Source organism: Mustela nivalis, assembly GCF_964662115.1.
Source record: "Mustela nivalis genome assembly, chromosome: 13".
Taxonomy (NCBI): Eukaryota; Metazoa; Chordata; class Mammalia; order Carnivora; family Mustelidae; genus Mustela; species Mustela nivalis.
The window spans coordinates 21,352,041-21,370,609 of NC_139032.1; the positions used below are offsets into that span (position 1 = coordinate 21,352,041).

Genomic DNA, 18,569 nt, shown 5'->3' on the forward strand with positions numbered 1-18,569 from the left:
ATCAATGAGAACAGAAAGTATTATCGTTAAGGTTTCAGACACCTCTGAGGTGTTAGAACTGTCTATATTTACTGCAAATGGGCTTAGAATTTTCTTCTCAGTTTGCTCTGGCACCTGTTTTTTAATGATTTTGTATTTCCTCTTTCACTGTCCAGGTATCAGCTGCTTGTCTGCATGTGGCTTTGAAGGTGCTTGTGGCAGATTATAATCATTTGTCTTGGGTTTTCACTACAGCATATGCATCTATGTCCTTGCCATGGCCTCGGGGTGGAGAAAGTACTTCCCAACACCTTGACTTTCAGTGTGACCACATGCTTTACATTAGCCATTGGGATATTAGCAGATGTTCTACAAACTTGTGCAGTTTGACCCGCTCACTTGCAGTCCAACCTTTATCATCAAAATAAAGACTCAGGTAGCCATTACAGCAATAAAAGAAATAGGAGCAAACTTTACTTAACCTGTATCTGGAAGCCAAACCCACCTTAGGTCAGCTGAGCCGCAACTAACATACAAAGGCACGAGTAACAGATAAATGCTTTTTAGAAGCCAATGAATTGGGGGTCCTTAGGCATCTTTGTGGTAGTACTAGCTAACTACATAGGCCCTCAATCTTTAGGTTTTATCTCACTGGATGATTACACACTTCCCAAGAACAATACATTTTTATCATTATTAACATGGTAGCCTCTACCACACTCCCCACATCATACTTATCCCAATGCTACCTTCTTTTATGATGATTCTAATCGCTGGAAGACTTTTGTTTATTTATGTATTTTATTTGAGAGCGAGAGAGAGAGAGAGAGAGAGAGAAAGAAAGAAAGAAAGAAAGAAAGAAAGAAAGAAAGAAAGAAAGAGAAAAAAAACAGAGGAAGAGTGAGAGGGAGAAGCAGTGAGCAGAGAGCATGACATGGGACTCGATCCCAGGACCCTGGGATCATGAACTGAGCCAAAGATAGATGCTTAACTGACTGAGCTACCCAGGTGCCCTGGAAGACTTTTAAATATATACAATCCTGTTAGAATTGTGTAATTAAGGATTAAACAGGTCATAAGAGAGAACCTAAAGTAGCACTGTCCAGTAGCAATATAATGTGAACCAAATACAGAATTTAAATTTTCTATTAGCCACTTTTCAAAGTAAAAGAAAATAGCTGAATTTCATTCTAATAATGTATTTTATTTAACCCAATATATCCAAGATGTTTTCACTTCAACATGCAATAAAGTTTCTAATGAGATATTTTATATTCATCTTTCCATACTAGTATATTACTCTCCTGCACATTCAGAGTAGTCAGATTTCAAATATTCAAAATAGCTACACGTGGCAAGTTGCTATCATATTGTACAGCACTGGACTGGAGGCTTTCATAAAAAATGAAATGGAAAGACTTGTATGCAGAACTTTAGTGACAACCATTAGAACCACTCAAAGCCCTTTCCTCCTTCCTTCCTTCCTTCCTCCTTCCTTATTTCTGGACAGCTGGCTGATTTTCCTATAAATAGAGGGCAGCTTGCACTTGGTAGAATTCTGTTCTGACCTCAAACTTGCATTCATCTATCATTTTATTCACGTTTTAATTTTCACTAATTTCTTAGTTTTCCCCCAAAATAATTACCATATTATGGTTTTTCTATGAGCTTTGTTCAACATTATGTGAAGTGAAATTAAATATAAATAATGTACAGTTAACTTCCTGTGCTTTGCTAATAGTATTCCTTTAACCTAGAATATTTTTCCCTCCCTCTCCCCACCTACCCCAGCAAATGACTTCCTCCAGCCAGTTTAACTGCCAACTCATCTCTTGGATTTTTGGCTTTTCCTTATCCCTGCCCTCCCAGACTTTTTCATTTGTTTCTAAGCCCTCACTCAGGGAGATTTGTAAGCTCCTCAAGGAAATAGCCACTTGAATTCTTTCTAGATTCAAACAGCCTGAAATATCCTATCAAACACCAGATTCTTCAGGTAAATGGAGGCTCAATAATGTTTGTGGACTGACTGGTGATCAATGGCCATTGCTAGAAAATTCCCAGTAAGGAAGTCCATGAGCATCGTCTATTTTTTTTTTTTTTACAGCCCTAGAAAACTCTAAATTCAGCTGGAAACATTACCAGTAAAAGATCACATGCACCCACTATCCGTGGCCCAAGAATTCTATGGGTGACACCTGAATTTTCTCATTCCTATCCATACACTGTTGGCTGTCGGGGAGTACAAATGGAAGTCATTCTCAAAAGCTACACAATAGAAGTGATTTTTAATATTCCATTTTAGTTTAATTTCAGAAGGTTCAGAACCTCATTTATTTCTGATTATTTTTAATATTTTGGCTCAGAGATTAATATGTTTTTATCCCCCCTCTCTCTTCTTGATATTGCTTTCTGTAACCATACTGCACTGGTGAAAACTCTAATTAGAGAATAAAAGCATGGGTAAATTATTTTTAATATGGCTAAGACCAGACTATCTTCTAATAAAAAATTCCTTTTGTTAATGAATTTAAAATAATCTCAATAATGATTTTCTACTGAAACTGATAACATCGTTGGAATTATAATGATTTCGTATTTTTCCCATACAAAGGAGAAAATTAATTTTTGATAATGATTTATACTCCTCCCAGATTTAGCATAGATCTACAAATAATTTTTAATAACCAGGTTGTCCACTGAACATAATCTTATAGCAGAAGATATCGGTGCCATGGTAGGGGATGAGGTATGAATAGCTATAGGGTATGAGGTATGAATAGCTTATAGTGTAAGAAAACCATTCCAAATGCTCATGAAATAAAAAATATTTGACAAAAAACAAAAAAAGATGAATCTATCAGAAATCATCTACAACTCCACAAAGAATCAAAGTAGAAAAGATAGTAAGTAAATGAGGATGCTAGGATTCCTTTATTTATTTTACCTTCTATTCTTTGGCCTAATTTTCATTAATATATTTGAACTGTTTTTTACTCTATTCCTTACATGGTGATTTTCAGATCTTATTTGGGGTTACAGGACTAGGAAGGGAGAAGTTTAAAGTCAGAAGGAAGTAAAGTATTACTAAAAGGCCTACATATTTTTGGTCAATTTTCAAGATTCTGTTTTGCATTTAGTAATACATGCCTTCATTCATTCCAATTTCCTCTCTCTCTCTCTCTCTCACACACACACATACCACACACACCATTATATGTAAGGTGATAGGTTGGTTTTGTAACAATCAAAGATATTCACATAAAGCTTTTAACCTTCTCATCATCATATTATTATAGTAAGGAAAATAAGAGATGTTAATAAATAATTTTAATAAAGACTTTTTAAAAGACAGGATATAAATGGGATTTTTTTCCCCATGGCTTCAGAGGAGAAAAATATCATTTACCAGGGACAGAGGGGAAAAAAGTAAGGGATTATTAGAATGAAGAATCAGGATCAACTTCAAGGAAGAGGTGGCATTTATTCTAGGGATAAGCATTTAGATGTTCAGAAAGAGGTGATGGGAAGAAAAGGGAAAATACTCCCAGCTTCTGGAAGTATCTATAATCAAGAAAAGATATTTAATAGATGAAAGCTGTCATTTTATTTATTATTCATATGTCAACTCATTCTCTGAAATACTAGAGGCAGTTTGAATACACACGAAATTAATAAAACAAGAATTATAAGGTTCATTCATTAAAAAAAAAATTAAAGTTGATTGAACACCTCACATGAGCCAGGCTAGTAGAAAAAAAAAAACTCTGCTTTCATGTTTACAACTTAGTAGGAGAGACTCACAACAAATAGAAAATAAATACATAAACAAATCTGTAATGCTATGAAAAAATATAAAGCAGGAAAAAAGAGAGAATAAGCCATGGAGGGGGTCAGAATAAGCCACCCTAAAATATGCCACTTTTGCATATGGATTTTTGTGAGCTGAATGCAATGAGAATCAAAAGAGGAGAAAGAAGCCTTCATGGTGCTTCCCTTATTGGAATAAAAGCACAAATTTCTGAGAAATGAAGATTGCCATGAATTCCCTCTCCTGGCTTTTGAAAGTTTGGGCTGGTTTTTGTTTTGTTTTTATATATTTATTTATTTGTTTATGAGAGAAAGAGAGCGCGCGAGCAGGGGAGGAACAGAGGGACGAGCAGACTCTCTGCTGAGCAAGGAGCCTGATATGGGACTCGACCCCAGGACACTGAGATCACGACCTAAGCCTAAGGCAGAGGCTTAACTGACTTGAGCCACCCAGGCACCCCAGTTCCCTCTCTTTGGAAAGTTATGGCTGAGAATAAAACAAAATTTTGGCACTGAGATGGACCTGCACAAACAAACCTTATTAAAATGTCCCCTACCTTCCATTAATTTGCCCCATATATTTACCTTCCAAACAGTCTGTCACACTTGGAAGCCTAAAATCCTGTCCCTCTGTCTTTTCACATCTCCACAATCTACTGCTCTTTGTTAGACATGGTATGTAAGCTCTCAGGCCCAGCTGCTTCTTTAGGTCTTCATTTTTTTTCTAGGAAGACCCCTTTTTCAAATAAAAAACTAACCAGATAAAGTCTGTACACCTTTCTCCTATTAACCTGTCTTTTCTCAGTCTAATTTGCATGGCTTCCACTGGAGAACTGAGGAGAGCAAAGTTTTTTTTTCCCCTCCCCTTACACAAGAGTAGAGAAAGACATGCTATTTTAGATATAAATTGGTCAAAGATGTCTTTCTGTAGAGGCCATTTTTCATCAGAGACTTGAACAAAATGAGGAACTTTTACTGTGTCATGGAATCACCATGGTTGGCTTCTCACATGGTGGCTCGGGGCTCACAGATTGTTCCCAGAAGCCCAAAGCTTCTTAAGAACTACCTTCAAGAGGTGCCTGGGTGGCTCAATGGGTTAAAGCCTCTGCCTTCAGCCCAGGTCGTGCTCCCAAGGTGCTGGGATCCAGCCCCACATCAGGCTCTCTGCTCAGCAGGGAGCCTGCTTCCCCCTCTCTCTCTGCCTGCCTCTCTGCCTACTTGTGATCTCTGTCAAATAAATAAACAAAATCTTAAAAAAAAAAAGGAACTACCTTCAAAAAAGACAAAATTTTGTTTCGACTTCATTGTGGTGCACAAGTAAGTCATCAAGGCCAGCCTAGATTCAAGTAGAAGAAAATGGCAGATATAGCAAGAATCCGTAGAAATCCTTAATCCTCCAGAGTTGTACAAATGTTTCAAATTAGGTTGAGGCATCTTTCCCTAAAGAAATGGTCTACACATCAAGGGTCAGCAAACTATGCCTAAGCAAAATCGAACCAACCAGTGGACCTACCCACCCCACTGACTTTTTTTGTAAATAAAGTGATGTTAGAATACAGAAATATCCATTCATTTACTTATTAGCTGCCTATGGCTGCTTCTCTGCTTTAAGAGAAACTTAAGTAGTTGCAACTGACTTCAGAGCCTGCAAAAATTGAACTGTTTATTATCTGACCCTTTATAGAAAAAGTTTGCTGACCCCTGGTCTACAAGAAAGCAATCATCACATTTCTCAATCATTCCACAGAAATCTCCAGCAATTTTATTTTCAATCTTGGCTACAGGTCCCTAGAAATAATTAACTGTGCTTTGAGTAAATTGAAGTTCAAGAAGATTTTGAAAATGTAAACTGATATCCAAGCAGAAAGCAGGTGCCTCAATAAGAAGATAAATATGTTGAAGCAAAGCACACCGAACCTGAAGCTAATAGAAGCAGAGCTGAGAGACACAGGTCCTCTTCACACAACCCAGAGAACTGGGCAGCCAAGCCACTAAAACCTCCTCAAGTCTCTTTGTTTGTTGCTTAAAATTAAGAAGAGGAAAAATATCTCAAATCTTAAATAAAATGCACTTTCCCTACAGACTGGATATTAACCCCATCAGAAAAGGTCAGACTTCTACAATCATAACAACATTTCAAGAGAGGAAAGTTAGGCTTATTTCAAGATGTTTGCCAGCTCTAAAACAATGTAACCACTGGCTAAACCAAAATCTTAATCATTGGACCTGTCTGGCATCACGCCTCTTTGGCATGCCTCCCTGAGACCTGACAAATCACCCTCACCCAGAGTCAAGAGTATAGCACATGTTAACTCACTCCTGAAAAGTAGAACTGTCATCTACTACACAAGGGTAGGACTCGTGGTTTCATCAGCCAAATGGGCAGTCTCAAGACTATCTCAAAGGAAGTGAAGAGTACAATCTTAACTGCTAGAGCACGGATTTTACAATGGGCATATTACTACTGAATAGTGTACAATGTTAAAAGAAAGTGATAGTACTCTTATGAAATAAGCATGCCATTTCTCCAGATAAAATCATTATTGATTTTAGAAGGCTTCTCACATGTATCTTCTCACAATGTGAGATTAAGTGTGTGTATGGCAGAGGGAGCGGGGGCCGGGGGACAGGGAGATGTTGTAAGAATGTTGCAACACAGAGACCAGAGCATCTGGTCTCACCTGTTGTGATGAGCTTCCCTCCGCTGTCTATTCTGGCCAGCTACTAACTATATAGAAATCAAGAACTAAATCTAAAAACAACAACAAAAATCTAAGAGGAGTTGTTATTAAAAGTATGTAATAGATAAAAATAAAGATTATGTAATAGGTGAAGATATAAGTTCGAAAACAATCAACATTAACAAAGAAACACATAATAACTCCTTTAAAACAATAAATATGTTTTAATATAAAATAAATATAAATAAAGCAAAAAAGCCTTTAGAAACAATAAATATTTTTAAATGTAAAGCATGAATATAAAAATGACCTTAATAAAAATTATGTATGTTTTAACATAAATAATAAAATTCAAAGTAGAGATAACCTAAATTCATAAAAATCTAGATTTCAGTTAGAAAATAGGAATAAAAGATGTTTTGGATTATAAATAATAAAATGAGCTATTAATACAAGTTATAAAAGGTAAAACTGGCAAAGTGAAAAACAAAGGACCTAATACAAGTTAACATGATAAAGTATCAGGAGCAAAAATAAGAAGGGAGCATAAACAGAACTTTCAGAAAATACAGGGAAAGATAGTGCATATAAGAAACTTGAAATGGGCTAAGAATAGCCGAAAAAGAACAATTAAAATGGCATGCATTTATTTGTTAACAGTACTCAATTCCAGGACTATAAAATTCTTTATTAAAAATAAAAATAAGGGGGCGCCTGGGTGGCTCAGTCGGTTAAGCGTCTGCCTTCGGCTCCGGTCATGATCCTAGGGTCCTGGGATCGAGCCCCACATCAGGCTCTGTGCTCAGCAGGGAGCCTGCTTCCCCCTCCCTCTCTCTGCCTCTCTGCTACTTGTGATCTCTGTCTCTTCTCTGTCAAATAAGTAAATAAAATCTTTTAAAAAAATAAAAGTAAAAAATAAAAATAAGCACCCCTGAAAGCAACACTCACCTGGAAAAAAAAAGTGGTGGAACTCCTTTTAAGATGAAAATATCAGGTGCCTGGGTGGCTCAGTGGGTTAAGCCTCTGCCTTCAGCTCAGGTCATGATCTCGGGGTCCTGGGGTCGAGCCCCGCATTGGGCTTTCTGCTCGGCGGGGAGCCTGCTTCCCCCTGTCTCTCTGCCTGCCTCTCTGCCTACTTGTGATTTCTCTCTCTGTGTGTCACATAAATAAATAAAATCTTAAAAAAAAAAAAATGAAAATATCAGCATGCCCTGTGGAGAACTTTGCAGAGCCTGAACGGCTGGGAGAAAGACCAGAATGAGAAGCCCTTCCCTCCTACATCTCATGTATGCCCAAGCCCCAGCTCAGCTCCTAAATGATCTGTGTGGTGAGCAGCTTGGCTTGCTAGCCACAGTAATGCATGAAGGTAAACAGTGGGAAATCAGGGCAGAAACATATGATGAGAAAGACTATTTAAAGGTACTTTAAATGCCATACTGTTTCACGGTGTTTTCCAAACATGAGCATTCAGTAAGCTAACAGGTTCAACCTGGAGATTTTGATTCGTAAATCTGGGGAGGGGAGGATGGGGAGAAGAAAGGAGAAGAGAGAGGATGGGGAGTGGGGAGGGTAGATGTTTGTGATTTTCTCTTAGGACCTTCTCAAACAGGTTCCAACCCTTTTAAAAAGTCTTCCCCGTTCCAAGTAAATTTGACATTTTTCCAAGATTTAGAAATAATCATTTATGATCTTGAGGCAACTGAGAATTTTCAAGATCCAGGTATCAATTCCAAAACACAGTTGAGAAAAATGCTTTGAATGGTAGCAGGTCAGAGTTACACAAACCCAGTAAAAGGTGCAGCCAAGTAGGAAGGATGTTGGGAACCTGTTGCTTTCATATGAAACTCAACTGTTTTTAATGCTCTTTGCTACTGCCAAGAACCACCGAATTAAGAAGAAGCCATGAATATATGTGTCACTGGTGGCTTTTAAGTATCAGAACATTGCCAAAATAAACAGCAAGGGTCCTTTGATATTCATATTTCTCAGGGATCAAATGTATGTACTCCAAGCCCTATCTACCTCCTTTGAGACACTGAAAGGATAAAAATTAAGATGATTCAAAGCCTTTTCTTCTCAACTTCAGAAGAGCAAAGATATCTATATCTATATTTATATCTATATCTATATCTATCTATCTCTCTCACTGGCACACCTAGGAAATGATTATGTTTGAACAGCACGCTGAATAAACTATAGGGGATCTGGGAGCCTGTGCATAGATACAGTGAAACAAAAATTCATTACATTTTCTTTGTATCAGATAATTTGAAAATAAAAATAAAATACAGAGTTTCAAGTGCAGTATTTGTGGCAGGCAGGGAATGCACCATTCCAACCCCTCTTCATGGAAAGGCTTGGCTCATGGATTGACCCACCATGCACAAGGACACATCTGTCTAGGGCAGCTTATATCTAATGGGCAATCAAGTAGGAGTATAAAGAACCAACCGTATTGGTCCAATGTGGAACAAGTCTGATGGGGCTTGAAGGAAGGCTCCAGAGCTGTCTGGAAATTAGGGTGAAGTGGAGTGGGGGCTGGCCCAGACTTTGACCACATCACAATCCAGGGTCCTCTGCGTGGTGACACCCCTTTGTCTTCAGAGGTATGGATCCCTAATGAACAACCTGCCCTACAAACTGCATTTCAGCCTCTGTTCCTGAGGAACTGTCAAATGACAAAGGCAAAAAATGATACAATTTAGTAACAAGGTTGATGTCCTTCACTCAAGGAAAAACAATCGACAGATTGGGGGAGTACAGTGCCTCACAAGCAGTGGAACACTCTTCCCAAGGGATTTGGGGCAAAAGCAAGTTTTATGGCACTTTCCTTCAGATAAATACCCAGAAGTGGAATTGTTGGATCATAGGGTAGTGCTATTTTTAATTTTTTGAGAAACCGCAACAGTTATCTATAGTGGCTGTGCCAATTTACATTCCAACCAACAGTGCACAAAGGGGTTCCTTTTCTCCATATCCTCACAAACACTTGTGTTATCTTTTTCATACTAGCCATTCTAACAGGTGTGAATTGATATCTCATTGTGGGGTTTTTTGGTGTTATTTTAGTTTACTGCAGCATTTTATTTTCCCCACATAAGACACAGTGCTGGGGCTTACTGTTCTCACATGACAATAGAAAACCAAAATTTAAGATTTGAGAATTGTACACCAAAAAAACCCACCTTACATAAATTAAAAGGATGAGTAAATTTACATGTGTAAATGCAAACTGTTTCCTAACTCAAGGCAAGCAATAACCAATGGTGTTCTGGTGGGAAAACACAAGCGAAGAAAGAAAGGTCAATCCAAAGGCTTGGACCTTCCTAACCCTATCAGACCAGCAGGGAAGACATAACAACTGGTTCAGGACTCTTGCCAGCCTCTTGAGAAATCCTGGAATAGCAGCTCTTACACATTAATACCCTGCACAGATCAAGAAACTCGTGGTCTGATAGACTCTCATCAAGCCAATAGATTTGTCTTCCATAAACATGTTCTCACCTCAGCCATGATGTGACTGAGCAACATGTACTAAGGTTTTAGGTCAAAGATAGATACAGCATACTAAACATACAAATGGAACAGTTAACTTTAATACGAGGCCAAAAATAGCAACAAGTTCTACAATCCAGTGCTAGAATCAGATACATGTTTCAAGGACATATTTCTTTTCAAAGGCTTATTCCAGTTTCACGAGGTTACCATGAAGATTGCTAGGACATATTTACACTGTTGAATTAACTCATGTAGCAAATACTTGCAACTGCTCGAAGTCCATTTAGAGGCATTTGTGGAGGATGATGGAGTGGCCCACCTCCTTGCATTCCTGCTACTGATCCACAACTAAAGAGTGGATAGTGAGGGCAGGAGGGAGCCCCCATCCATACTCAGTACTTATATTCAGGAGGAGCAGTGCTCTCGATCTTCATTGTGCTGGGGACCAGGGCCATGATCTCCTTGTTTCCATAAGGGAGCAAGGATACATGGTGGTTTCAGCAGACATCACCAAGTTAAAGTACAGTATGTTGGGCATCTGGGTGGTTCAGTTGGTTTGGGCATTTGTCTTTGGCTTGGGTCAAGATCCCAGGGTCCTGGGATGGAGTCCTGCCTCAGGCTCCTTGCTCAGAGGGGAATCTGTTTCTCCCTCTGCCTCTGGCCCACCCCCCTGCTTATGCACTCTCACTCTCAAACAAACAAACAAATAAATAAATAAAATGTTTAAAAAGAAAAGAGTACAGAGTGTCATCATCACACTTCATGATAGGAGTTGAAGGAACTGAAGATGGTCTCGAGGAAGCCATAGGACCCCATACTCAGGAGAGGACTAGAAGAGTGCCTTTGGACACCAGAACTGCTTGTGGCTGATGGTGATCACATGACTATCCAGCAGCTCATAAATTCACCCGGGAGGAGGAGGACGTAGCTGTGGCCCAATCTCCTGCTCTAAGACATAGAAGACCTCCATACAGGTTCTCCTGCTCAGCTACTGTGGTGAACCTGCAATCATGCTCCCTGAGAATCTTCATGATTTCAGGTCTCACCCAGACAGGACCTGACACAGGATAGTATGGGGCAGAGTGTAGCCCTCATAGGTGGGTACTGTGTGGGTGACTTGGTCCCCATAATCCACAATAATAGTAGTACTACACAAGAGCAACACAGCCTGATGGTCATGTACACAGGCAGAGTGTGGAAGATCTGGAATGTGATCTGAATCATCTCTCAGTTGGCCCTGACATTCAAGAGGGTATGAGTCAGCAGCACAGGGTGCTCCTTTGGGTTGTAGAAGTGATACCAGATCTTCTCTCTATTGTCTCAGTTGGTGAGAATGCCATGCTTGATGGTGTACTTAAAAGTTAGGATGCCACTCTTGCTCTGGGCCTCATGTTCCATGCCTACAATGATGCCCTGGTGTCAGGTGTGTCTGACAGTGGACAAGAATACATCCTGGGTGGGGTGGGGGGAGTCATTCCCAGCAAAGGGAAATTTGCATATCCCAGAGCCACTGTCATATGAGCAGTGTGGTTTCTAGTGGAGGTGGTGGGCCCCAGGGTGGAGTGAAGCAGGCATTATGGTTTGATTTGCATCTCCTTAATAATTAATGATGTTGAACACTGCACTTTTTCCTACCCGTTGGCCACCTGTATGTCTTCTTGGAAGAAATGTCTATTCAGATCCATTCATTTTTAACCCGAATTTCTTTTTTTTTTTTTTTGCTATTCAGTTGTAGAAATTATTTATATATTTTAAAAATCAACCTCTTCCCAGATATAAAATTTGTAAATATTTTTCTCCCATTCAGTAGGTTGTCTTTTCATTTTATTGATGGTTTACCTTGTTATTCAGAACCTTTAATTTTGATGTAAGTCTCACTCATTTATTTTCACAAATAATTCTTACTAAATAACTGAAAATAATGAAGCGCTTATTTTTAGACTGCACACATATTGCTAGAGTTATCATCATGTGGCTCAATTCAATGTTACTAAAAGTGAATAGCAGCTATACCATGGACAAAGGTATGAGATATGAAAGCAGAGATTAAAGGCTGCCCTTCATGGCTATGTTAGTTAGAAAACCCTACCCCTAACCTATAGTGCCCTCTTCGGACCCATGAAACACAAATGCCTTCAGCAACTCTGGATCTAGCAATTTTAGTCGCTGCTCAGTGATAATCCCCTTCTTGGAAATATTCAGAGTGCCCCAGTGGAATAGCAAATGCCCAATTCTGCTCATTACCCTTGCTGCCTGTGTGGACTATTGGATTTGTCATCAGACCTCCTCACTCAGGCCGGTCTCTTTCTTCCTACAACCCTTTTGAAGCTCTTTTAATGCTTTTTTTTTAAAAGTCTAGATTCTTTAGCCTGACATCAAAGACCCTCTCTGAGCCAGCCCCACACTAATGATCCAACTCTTTAAGTGAGTTTTCTTTTTTTTTTTTAAGATTATTTATTTATTTGGCAGAGAGAGAGAGAGATGGATCACAAGTAGGCAGAGAGGCAAGCAGAGGGGGATGAGAAGCAGGCTCCCTGCCGAGCAGAGAGACCAATGTGGGGTTCGATCCCAGGACCCTGAGACCACAACCCAAGCCAAAGGCAGAAACTTAATCTACTGAGCCACCCAGGTGCCCCATGATCCAACTCTTTAATTGGATGCACCATTAAGAGTAGTCAAAACGATCTATGTGCAGTTCCCTGGCCACTCAAACACTTTCTTATCTACTTAATTCTCCAGTGCTTTGGTTTTCCCCTGCCCTTCCCAACCCTGGTCTTCTAATTCCAACCTACATTGGAGGACCCAGCTCAAATGGTATCTTCTCCACAAAGTCATTCCTAACCTTCCATCTAGAAGAAATGTTTCCATATTCAAACTCTTGACTACAGTTAGGTTATACCTCTCTCACAGCTATTAAAATTTTCTACCCTGTATCACACTAGCTCCTGCCCTATCTCCCTTGATACAGTGTAAAATCTGGTAAGAAAATCTCTGAAGTTCCTTCTCTCCATCTCCACCCCAAAAGATTCAGTAAAAATACCCAACATTCTTGGGGACAAAGGGAAACGAGGCCGGAGCTGCAGGTGCTTTTTCTGCCCGCGGTGTCTCAGATTCATTCTTAAGGAACTGAGAACTTAATCTTCCAAAATGTCAAAAAGACCATCTTATGCCCCACCCCCCACCGCAGCTCCTGCAACACAAATGCCCAGCACACCAGGGTTTGTGGGTTACAATCCATACCATCACCTCGCCTACAACAACTACAGGCTGGGGGGAAACCACGCACCAACAGCCGGGTCACGGCATCCTTTGGTATTACGATTCCAAAACCCCCAAAGCCACCAGATAAGCTGCTAATGCCCTACATGAGGTCAGCAGAAAGGTCTGGGATCAAGCAAAAGCTTCCAACCCTGACCTAAAGTTGTGGGAGACTGGCAAGATTATTGGTGACATGTGGCAAAATCTCACTGATGAAGAAAAACAAGAATATTTAAATGAATACAAAGCAGAAAAGATAGAGTACAATGAATCTATGAAGGCCTATCATAATTCCCCCACATACCTTGCTTACATAAATGCAAAAAGTCTTGCAGAAGCTGCTTTAGAAGAAGAAAGTCGACAGAGACAGTCTCGCATGGAGAAAGCAGAACCGTACATGAGCATCCAGCCTGCTGAAGATCCAGATGATTATGATGATGGCTTTTCAATGAAGCATACAGCCACCGCCCGTTTCCAGAGAAACCACCGCCTCATCAGTGAAATCCTCAGTGAGAGTGTGGTGCCAGATGTTCGGTCAGTTGTCACAACAGCTAGAATGCAGGTCCTCAAAGGACAGGTCCAGTCTTTAATGTTTCATCAGCGAAAACTAGAAGGTGAACTTCTTCAAATAGAGGAGCAACACCAGGAAAAGAAGAGGAAATTCCTGGAAAGCACAGATTCATTTAACAATGAACTGAAAAGGTTGTGCGGTTTAAAAGTAGAAGTGATATGGAAAAAATTGCTGCTGAATTGCACAGGCAGAGGAGCAGGCTCGAAAAAGGCAGGAGGAAAGAGAGAAAGGGGCAGCAGAGAAGGCTGAACGCAGTCAGAGCAGCATGGTTCCTGAGGAAGAGCAGGCTGCGAGTAAGACCGAAGAGAAGAAGGACGACGAGAGCATCCCGATGGAGACGAGGAGACACACCTTGAAGAAGTGACAGAAAGCCAACAGAATGGTGAAGAAGGCACATCTACTCCTGAGGACAAGGAGAGCGGGCAGGAGGGGGTGGACAGTATGGCTGAGGAAGGGACCAGTGATAGTAACACTGGCTTGGAGAGCAACAGTGCCACGGTGGAGGAGCTGCCAACAGACCCCGCCCTGGAAGACGAGAAGAAAGAATAAATGTTGCCTGTTTTATGTGTTCTAAATACTTTTTTAAATGAAAAAAAAAAAATGTTTTTTGAGTTTAAAAAAAAAATACCCAACATTCTTCATTTTGGGTGTTCAATATATGCTTGATAAATGAACAAAAAATAAATAAGTGTTCCATATACCAAAAAAAAAAAAAAAAAAGAACAAAACAAAACAAAACTACTCAGTGAGTGGGTTTATGTGTAAAGAGAGAAAACCTGTGGATATGTGGTTAATTTTAACTCATTCTTCATTTTTCCACCCCCTTTTTTCACTGTGGAGGAAGAGAAAGGGGCATTTAACCCAGATCTACCTAATTCAACAACCCCATTCTTATCTACAAAGATATACTGCCTCTCACATTAAAAACAAACAAACAAAAAAAAAAAAGCAATTAACTTAAAAGTGAGGATTGGAGACTATTAGTAATGTGTGGTTTTTATTTCATGTGTATTAAGAAATGGATAGCAGAGGCAGAGTAGCAGTCAGGTCCAGATCTAATAAGGAATTAGAAATCATAGCAGTTATTTTAACACAGAGAATATAATATAAAGAATTTTTACTAGATATAAAGTTGTAATTAGATAACTAAAAAAGTAAGAAGAGAATTCCAAGGTATTAAAATGTGGTGATTGAAGGTGGCTACCTTCCCTGTGGCCTGGGAGAGTGGAAATTCAAATGGAAAATGAAGAGATAAAAAATGCCAAAATTTACAAATTTAAAAGAACCTCATCAGGCTGAAACTCAGGTTCTGAAAATAGGGACCCTGTTTAGCTGGTGTTAAAAAAAACACTGCAAGTGAATTCAGCTGCACCTACAGGAAGGAAATGCTGCTGCCAGGGAGAAGCAGCATTGTTGAGGAGAGGTTCCTAAGAACTGGAAGTAGAGAGGGAGGAGCAAATCCTTCCTTCCTCAACTAGACGCTCTAATACCCCTACTGACTGACCCTAATATAGAAGCAGCTGGCAAAGCAGAAATATGGTTTGCAGAATCCCAGACCCTCCAGCACAGAGATACAGTTATAAAAGGATGAATTTGGAACTGAGAGGCAATAACTTAAGAAGTGGCCTAGGAAGGACACCTATGAAAAGATACCTATTGAAATGTGGCACTTGTGAGCTTGAGAATGAAGTCAAATAGGCCATCAAAAGCAATATGAGATAGATCTCTCACCTATAAAAATACAATAGTAAAGACCTCTAGGTGGGGACCCAAAACAAGTAAGGGAGGGGAAAAAAGATGCAGATAGATTTCTTGACTTCAAAAATCAAATAGCAGCTCAAGAAAATACCACCAAGACAAATTATCTGTGATCTTGAAAATGGTGGGGAGGGAATAGCAAATTTGTCATAATTGGCAAAGCACTGTTAATCCAAACCCCAAGGAATGCTAAAATGCCATAGTTTCACACTAGAGGTCACCCCCGGTAAGAAAATATAATTGTGCCATCCTTTATTGTCCCCCTGTAGCTGTTACAATATTGGAGAGCTGCTCCTTATTGCAAAGAGATTGGATTTTTATGAGACTGACATGCTAAGCAGCTTTCTAGTCAAGTAAAATACTGCATTAAACAGAATTCACTTTTGTACTTTGGTTGAGAAGCAGATATATTGACTGTATAGTACAGAAGACAGTATTCATTACATGCAATCACTGACCTATTTCTAAGGTATCAACTTTAATCAGAGGTAGGTCAACACTGTTATCAAGAAACAATACATTGTATATTACATAGATACTGATACTGAAGAAATACTGCCTGTCAGTATTTAAATTAGGGAAAACACTGCCTCATATCAAGAGAAAGCAGGTGTGCTACATGAAATAATTGCACTACATATTTTAACAAACTCATTAATTTTGGTGTTTATTGCATTTCAGGCATCTACAGCTTAGGAAATTAGGGTGTCGTTATCATTTCATGGCAAATGACATTTGTTGAAATTCTTAATGGCAAGGGATCCTCTTTAAGTACAGAACTCCAACTTATAAAATCACCTGAATGCACTAAAAATAAGCTGATCATTCATAGATATGATGTGGATCACTTTTACTGTATCTCCATGTCAATGCTCCTTTGATATTTGTGCTCCCAGCTTTTACTCCCCACTGACTCTCATTGCTGTTGTTGTTCTGTTGCTGTTCCTGTTTGTTTGCTGTTCTCTACCAATATTCTGGTCTCTCTACATCATGCATGGAAAATACCAACTGGATTTTTTCTTTATACTTCAGTTGCCATTCTTGGAGTCACCAATCCAATGACCATGTTGTTTAAAGTGTCCAAGAGCCTAACCCCGCGAGTTTGAGTCCCCTCACTCGGTGTGGTCTTTTCTTGCACCTCACTTCAACAGCAGCTCACCTAGTCACATCCTTTCTGCTTTCATCAAATAAATGCACCACCTTCCAAATTTCTATTAGATAGAAAGATCATATTGTATTGTATTGTCTTATTATATATCCTTTCATTTTACTATGCATTCTAGTGTATCTAAATCCACTGATGCTTCACTTTTCTACAATCTAGCACTTCTCAAATTGGTACTGCCCTCCATACACGTTTAGAACCCATGTATTATCATTGTAATCACTCACTAGTTACCCACTCAACTTTCTTGCCCCACTTTTCCTAGATCACACTCCTTTGGATAAACCCAACTATCTAGTCATACTACACTTTTCTCCATAAAGCTGAATGTTACTAAAAAAAAAACCTGAATGTTACTAGACATAGAGCCATGCTGTCAGGTCTAAATTTGAAAATCAAGACAAGAATTATTTGAAAATAATAACCAGAGAGTCAAAGGTCTCTCAATAATTCAAATATACTTCCAGAATACATTCGCTCACCAACTTACCAAAATGGACTTTTAATTTCTCTCCCCTCAGACCTTCAGCACAACTATGCCCCAAAGACACATGTACACATACACTCTCAGCTAGTGATATTATCTCATAATTGAGAAAAAGGAAGCAACTAAAGAGAAACTCCCTTACCATTACCACTATCAAGTTCACCACCTTCCCTGAATCTGTTACCACAGTCTCTGTCTGTCCTTCCATTACATTGGATGAAGTATGCCTTCCCTGTGTACCCCTAAACTTGTGCTCTAGACCCCATTCTTTTTCTACTTTTCAGGGTATCCATTCAGTTCCGGTAATCAATTTCTCTCTCTCTACTGAATCATTCCCTTCAAATATACACACTCTTCTTGATGTCACTATGATCATCATCTCCACTGACCCCATACAACCTCCACTGACCCCATGCTCCACCTCTAGTTTCTGGAGTACTTTCCTTCTCCTTTTATAGCAAAAGTTCTCGAATGGCTTATTTACGGTCCAGTCTTTACTTCCTGCCATGCCAACTCTCCTTAGCCCATTATTTTTCCTACAAAATTGATTCTTCTTGTCAAGGTTATTAAGAATCAACACCATAGTTCACCACATTTCCAAATTTAGTTGGCAACTAAAATTCTTCATCTTATTCAAATTCTTTCTAAAAAATTTTATTTTTTCCATCTTATTAAAATTCTTGGCAAGATTAGACACTGTCAGCCACTCAGTCCTCCTTAAAACACATCCTTAAGTTTTGTGACTCCACATTTCGCTGTTTTTCTTCCTTATACCTGAATCACTTCTGCTTAGTCTCTTTTTTTGACCCTTTCAGTTCAAAAAAAGAAAGGTTGAAATGCCTCAGAGGTCCTCCAAAGCCCCACTGTTCTCCATCTCCAGTGTTTTCCTTGGTGAGCCTTCATATATTCCCATAATTTTAATACTATCTGTAAAGACTATCGAATTTGTATATCCATCACTGACCTCTCCACTGAGCTCTAAACTCTAAGCTGTAATTAACTGTAATTCTGTGATTGACATTTCCACTTGAATATCTAATCATCTTATTAATCCCAACATGGCCAAACAGAACCTTGATTCCCTTGATTTTATCCCCACTGGGCACTTTTGAACTCCTTCCCTGCCATTATCTCCACTAACCACCTGGTGTTCAGGTACAACATTCAGCATCATTTCAATTGATCTCTGCCCCTCATTCTCCTCCCTCACTTGAAATCCCTAAACAAGTTACTTCAGCCTCAACTCCAAAATAGATTTTAAATCTATCCACTCCTTTTCATCTCTCCGGCACCAGCCACTTCCAGCTGCAATCATTATTACCTTCATGATTGTTCTAATATACAAGAGAGCTTATTTCCATTGCT

The 18,569-nt window shown here is 39.3% G+C and overlaps 1 pseudogene across 1 annotated transcript; it reads left to right on the forward strand.

Moving 5' to 3' along the window:
- Positions 1 to 13,023: 13,023 nt before the first annotated feature.
- Positions 13,024 to 14,345, forward strand: LOC309847013 (SWI/SNF-related matrix-associated actin-dependent regulator of chromatin subfamily E member 1 pseudogene; annotated as a pseudogene). The gene has a single exon. The product of its transcript is annotated as an SWI/SNF-related matrix-associated actin-dependent regulator of chromatin subfamily E member 1 pseudogene (transcript).
- Positions 14,346 to 18,569: the final 4,224 nt, after the last annotated feature.